Source organism: Petaurus breviceps, unplaced genomic scaffold (genome assembly GCF_028583685.1).
Source record: "Petaurus breviceps papuanus isolate PSGF00001 unplaced genomic scaffold, PetGlider_PUasm1.0 208, whole genome shotgun sequence".
In the NCBI taxonomy this organism is placed as follows: domain Eukaryota; kingdom Metazoa; phylum Chordata; class Mammalia; order Diprotodontia; family Petauridae; genus Petaurus; species Petaurus breviceps.
Window position 1 is genome coordinate 25,682,736 of NW_027185852.1, and position 6,820 is coordinate 25,689,555.

Sequence of the window (6,820 nt, forward strand, 5' to 3'; positions counted from 1 at the left end):
AGAGAGAGACAGAGAGAGAGAGAGAGAGACAGAGAGAGAGAGAGAGACAGAGAGAAAACAGAGACAGAGACTCTCTTCTCAGCCAGAGAGTAATTTCCTGTTAGGGGCCTGGCTTCAACTCTTACAATGATACTCTCAGTGTCTGAACCTAGAGCCTTCCCCTTGTATACTAAGAGGTGGGTCTAAATCTCTCATCCAGTCACAAGATGTTTCTGTGTGATGAAGCTCTTCAATTTTTTCAAACTGATTAATGCTTATTCATAGACCTCTAGGAAATTTCCCTGACACCTAGTAATACTCTGTTGATTGATTGGTTGATTCCACTGAGGTTTCTGGATCATATATGAGCACATTAATGGGGACGAGGTTGGAGCCCCCATCTTACATCTGGAAGAGAAGTTCATGGCCTTTTATTTCAGCCTCCTTAGTTTACAAATGGAGAGACTGAAGACCAGAGAAGGGAAGAGATTAGCCCAAGTTCATGAAGCCAGCAGATAGGTGTTCATAAGTGACAGTGGATACTCTGGTCTATTTGTAGTGAGTCTGCAGAGACCATCTGTTCCCAGTCAACAGGTTGTTCATTGGAAAGACCAACAGTCCCATGTTTTGTCTCCTGCCTCCCCTCCTTCTCCAATCCCATTATGCCACCTATACACAGTTTATTAGGTTGCTTAAAGTCATTCACAGGGACAGGTTAAAAGCCCCAGCAATTACAGAGGTATAAACAAGACTATTTATCAGCCTTTATGGGAGACTAATTGCCCCTAATGCCTTTTATTCCTTCAACAAGAGGTTAGATCGCCCTCACTTCAGCAGAGCCAGAATTTTTGAAACACCAGGCTTTGTAAGAGACTGGCCATAGATAGAGACTGGTTCTTCTCATGCCATTGTCTGGATGCCTGCCTGCCCGCTTTCTTGCCTCTGTCTGCCAATCAGTCTGCCTGCCTCCTTTCTGTGGGTGTTCTTGCTGACCTAGCTTTGCAAACAGGACCTCTCAGAGTCCACTGTTTGCCCTCTCTGATGCTCTTGCCGTGTTACATTGTGTATGAGTCCTATGTGTCCCTGCTAGATTGTCAGCTCCCTGGGGGCAGGCATTGGTCATCCTCAAAGTTTCTTTCTGCCCCAGAAGAGGAGACCAGGGAGCTGTTCTTAGTAAGCCTTGTAAAAAGGTTTCTTGGGTGAATGAATGAGGCTCATAGGCCATTTCTCTAGGCTATCTCATTCTTGTCTCTGCTCTCCTTCCTTTGTCTGCTTCTGCCTCTGCTTCTGTTTTTATTTTGGTCTGCCTTGCTTCTTTTCTCCCTAATTCTCTCATTTTTCCATATTTGTCTGGATTTTTCTTGACACCTCTCTCTCTCTCTCTCTCTCTCTCTCTCTCTCTCTCTCTCTCTCTCTCTCTCTCTCTCTCTCTCTCTCTCTTCTACTGCCACCTTGTGGCCAAAGCACTCTTCTGTTCCATAGGATGGACTGGGCTTTCTGCCTGGACCCCCTGATCTGTCACCTCCTCGTCTGGTTTCTGTTAGCCACCAAGGAAAGACTGTGAGAGCACAGAGGCAGAGTCAGGAAGCCAGGCTTGGCTTGAGAAATGGAACATTCTTCAGACGTGTGGATCATATACAGGCATCTGGTGGGGCAGTGATTAGAAAGCTGAAGTAAATTTAAAAAACATGCGGCACATTACCTCTCAGACTTCTGGATAGGAGAAGAATTTATGAATAAACAAGAGATAGAGAGCACTGTGAGATGCAAAATGGATAATTTTGATAATATTAAATTTGAAAAGGTTTTGAATGAATAAAACCAATGTAGCCAAGATTAGAAGCAAAGCAGAAAACTGGGGGAAAATTTTATAGACAGTTTCTCAGATAAAGGTCTCATATCTCAAGTAGATAGACAACTTTGTCAAATTTGTGAGACTGAGACCTTCCCCAGTTGATAAATGGTCAAAGGATATGAACAGGCAGATTTTAAATGAAGAAATCAAAGCTATATATAGTAATGTAAAATGCTCTAAAGCATTATTGATTAGAGAAATGCAAATGAAAACAACTCTAAGATATCATCTCAGATTGGCTAAAATGATAGAAGGGGGAAATGACAAATGTTAGAGGGAATGTGGAAAATTGGGACACTAATACACTGTTGGTGGAACTGTGAGCTTATCCAACCATTTTGGAGAGCAATCTGGAGTTATGCCCAAGAGTTATAAAACTGTGTATACCCTTTGACCCAGCAATACCACCGTTAGGTCTATTTCTCAAAGTGATAAGGAGAAAAGGAAAGGGACATATGTATTCTGAAATATTTGTAGCAGCTCCCTTTGTGGTGGCAAAGAGCTGTAAATTGAGGGGATGCCCCTCAATTGGGGAATGACTGAACAAGCTGTGGGATAGATTGTGATGGAAGCTAGTGTGCTATAAGAAATGATGAATTCAGTGATTTTAGAAAAACATGGAAAAACTTGCATGAAATAATGAAGAGTGAGATGAGAAGAGCCAAGAGAACATGATACATAATAATGGGAATATTGTTCAAAAAACCACTGTGAACATCTAAGTTATTCTAAGTGTAATAAATACTCAGATCAGCTACAAAGGACCTATGAAGGAAGATGCTATCAACCTACTAGAGGAAGAACTAATAAACAGAAGGATGCATAGTATGGTTTTGTGTGTGTGTGTGTGTGTGTGTGTGTGTGTGTGTGTGTGTGTGTGTGTGTGTAAAATCTACATCAGATAGTTGCTTTCTCTAATGTGGGATGGGGAGGGGAGAATGACAATTCAGAACTCAAATCCGTCCTTAGACACTTACTAATTGTGTGACCCCGGGAAAGTCACTTAACCTGTTTCCTCAACTGTAATGGTGATAATAATAGAATGTACCTTGAAGAGTTATGAGGATCAAATGAGATAACATTTGTACAAATACATCATATAAATTAAATGAAATACAAATAAAGATCTTTTCTTTTCCCCCTCTCCACTCCCCCCATTTCTGGGCTGCATCTTCCAGGCAGTCTGTGAAACCAAAGGCTCTCAGAGCAGGAAGCAACATTCATCTAGTAGGAGCACAGTGCCTGGTATGTAGTTGGTGATCTATAAATGCTTATTCCTTTCCCTCTCCCCCTAATATGTATTAAGAGAATGGGAATGGTGTTGGGGGAAAATGTCAGACTAGGAGTCAGCCTGACCTGGGTTTGGGTCCTATCTAAGACCTGTAAGTGGTTGTCAAGCTGCACTGAGGAGAGAATTTCTTCAGGGAGAATTCCCTCTACTACTACAATTAAAAGTCTGGAGGGAAATTTGATTCTAGATCATGCTCACCAGCTAATTCCTTATGTGACTCTGGGTAAATCAATTCCCTCTTTGGGGTCCTCTTTTTTTCCATCTGATAGGGATAATAATCCCTGGCGTACCCACCTCACTGGAGCGGAATGTGTGCCTAACATACAACAGACATGCCAGCATTATTTTTTTGGAGGCAATCTTGGTTAAGTGACTTGCCCAGGGTCACACAGCTAGTAAATGTCTGAGGCTAGATTTGAACTCAAGTCTTTCTGACTCCAGGACTCTATCCACTGCTCTACCTAGCTGCCCCCAAGTATTTACTTTAAATGAGAAAAGATAAATGTGGAGACCACATGGTATCAAGGAAAGAATGTAGATCAGATTTGAGCTATGAAAACTTGGGTTAAATCACTCTCTCCTCCCTTATTTTTTTTAGTGCCTTCTAAGGAAGGAGTCCCCTGTTTCCTTTCCCTCAAGTGTTCTTCCCTGGGTGCTCATGAGCAATACTCTCTCTCTCTTTTCCTTTCATCTTCCTCTTCCCTTCTCTCCTTTCCTTTTCTTTCCCTTCTTTTCTCCTCTCCTCTTCTTCTCCTTCTTTCTTTGCCTCTCTCTTCTATTTCTGGATTGCCTCTTCCAGGCAAACTTAAATCCCAGGCTCTCAGAGCAGGAAGGGACGTCCATCTAGTCCAACCACAATCATGGCAGGAATCCACCTAAAACATCCCTGATGAGTTCATCCATCTGGGCATGAACACATCCTCGGATAGGGAGCTCATTACTTCATGAAAAAGTTTGCTCTGTTCTTGGGCAGCTCTGATTGATAGGACATTTTCCCTTGTGCTAGAGTGAAGTCACCTAACCTCTGCACTCCAGGTTCTCCTCTGTAGAACAAAGGAATTAGATTGGAGGGCCTCTGAGGAAACTTCCATCTCTAGATTCTATGAAGTCTGCTTCTCTTTCATTTTCTCCAATGGGACTTAATTCTGCTCTCTGGGGCCAAGTAGAACAAATCTACTCCCTTGATAGCACCCCCTCTCACTTCACTCCCAATTCTTGTCAGTTTGGGTCCCCAAATGGCCACTATGCCTCTATGGTCCCCAATACTGAGGGTCTGGAGTTTCTAGTGGGGTCATGAGTCCACATCTGGTGTGCTCCCCATTATCAATCAACCAGGAGATGTCTATTCGGTTTTAGAAAAGGGATTTACTAAGAAGGAATAGAAACAGTTGCTATAAAAACACTGTAACAGGGCACTCTATCCCCTTGCACACTCTCTGGGGAGACTGGAGCCAAGCTCAAAGTATGAGAGAAGTGAGAGACATTTGTAGATCACCTGTGCCCAAGGGGTGCCTCCTGATGCTTGGTTCTGGAAGCCCTTTTCTCTCTTTGAAGAGTCCTCATGAGATTCCCTTTAGGCATAGCTCTTCTGGGATTAAGAGCCAGCATTTCTCTCCATCCTAAGGGGTGAAGATCCATGAAATTGATGCCATCTTTGGTGAATTGTCTTCGCATCCTCTGCCGTCGACTTTGGCTGCCTCTGGCACTGACTTTAGTGACCAATGGGACCTCTGGTGGCTCTTCTGGGCATCTGGGCACTCCCTTCTCAGAATAGTCATTCTTCTAAGATCAGGAAAGAACAAACTATGCAAGAAATAGAAGTGATGTCCTCACAGACACATGGAAATGAGGTGGGAGGTAGGGCAGCTTCCCTTCCCTCCACACAGTAATTCCCAGCAGTTCTGTCTCACATTTGTTTTTTACAATGGCAGACTCTAGGTATTTGAAAATAGTGATCCTGCCTTCCCTACATCTTATTTTCTGCATGACAGCTTCTTTCAAGTGACCATCACATGTCTTGGTCTCTAATAACCTCTCCACCCTGTTTGTCCTTCTCTGGACACATAGTTTGTCAATGATTTTCTTAAATTGTGGCACTCACAACACAACACAAACTTAGAGATGAAGCCTGATTAGAATGGAGGATGGAAGGAATATCATCTCTTTATTCTTGAAAGTTCAGTCTCTCTATGCAGCCCAAAGTTGCATTAGCTGTTTTTTTTTTTGCTATCATAACACAATGTTTGATCTTGTAGTAGAAGTGACTGGCAGTTTGCCATTAGAATTAACAATAAAGGTGATCGAAGATTGAGTATCTCACTTCCAGAAAACATGGGAAGAGGGATATTTTCCAGTGACCTGCAGAGGTTTTCTGCCTTGTATGCTCAAAGTTGAGGTTGGATTCCCTAGTAGAAATGAAGATGAAAGGGCCACTTTACTTTATCTGTGTTTCATTTTATCAAAGATAATGCTTCCTCCTGGAATAAATGAAGAAAGACCACTAGGTGGGAAACAAAGAAACAAAAAAGGATGGAAAGAGATGGAAGGGAATCTTAAGCTGTCTCAGCAGGTTGGGTGGTTGAAGAAAGTGAGCAGGAAGGAAAGGATTACCGAATATTTGGAACTAAGTAGGTAAAGGGATCTTCCATATAGGGCAGAGCCAGACCCTCTCAGGATGGTCCAATGGCATCTTGTGCTTGTGAGACCAAGAGAGAAGCCATATAGTAATAGTCAGGGGAAGAAGGGATGAAGTATGATGAATGGTGAATTTCTGTTGGGAGGTATGGAGCCCATGTGTTGAGCTGATCTGACCTGGTGTGTGTAACTGGGACGTGATAGAAAATACTGAAATTCATCAGCCTAGGGGGGTGGCTAGGTGGCACAGTGAGTAAAGTGCCGGCTCTGGAGTCAGGAGGACCTGAGTTCGGTTCTGGCCTCAGACACTTAACACCCACACAAAAAAACTAGCCGTGTAACCTTGGGCAAGTTACTTAACCCCAATTGCCCTCCAAAAGGCAAAAAAGAAATTGATCAGCTTTGAATATTACTACCCACTTCTCATCATTCATGTGGGGGGAAATGGGACCTCTTAAGGAGCCTGGAAAGCTCTGCTAGGGATTATGAAATCCTGGGCAAGAAATTGAAGGGCACATGAGGTGTTTTCATTACTGCCATCATTTGAAGGAGGAAATAATGGGAAATGAACAGCTGGTGAAGTAAGTAGGCTCAGAATGATGGTTGGATTTCTGGATCATAGCTTAAAATATAGGATAAATAGGTTCTTGGTCAAGGATGGAGAAAACCAAACAAGGGCTGATAAGATCATGTATTACCAGGAATCTTGAGAATCTGATCAGGAAGGATTAAAACTGAAAAAAGAGAGGGAGAAAACTGCTTACATGGATTTCTCACAGAGAATATCAGGTACAACATGGAGAGAATAATGATGGTAGAGAAGAACAGGGATTCACAGGGAATGAAATCCATGGAGAGAGACATCAAAACCACGCTCTTAGATGTGTGCACACAAGTACACAAAGTAGTATAATAGATGAGATGGAGTAAAAATCTAATTCAAGGAGGTAAATTCAACCTCAGAGGTATCTCTGAGGCTTCATTGGATGGCAGTATGGGGTGAGACTTAGGACTGTAACGTGACTCTGAAAGAACATACCTTATTCAAAAGAAACAAAAAG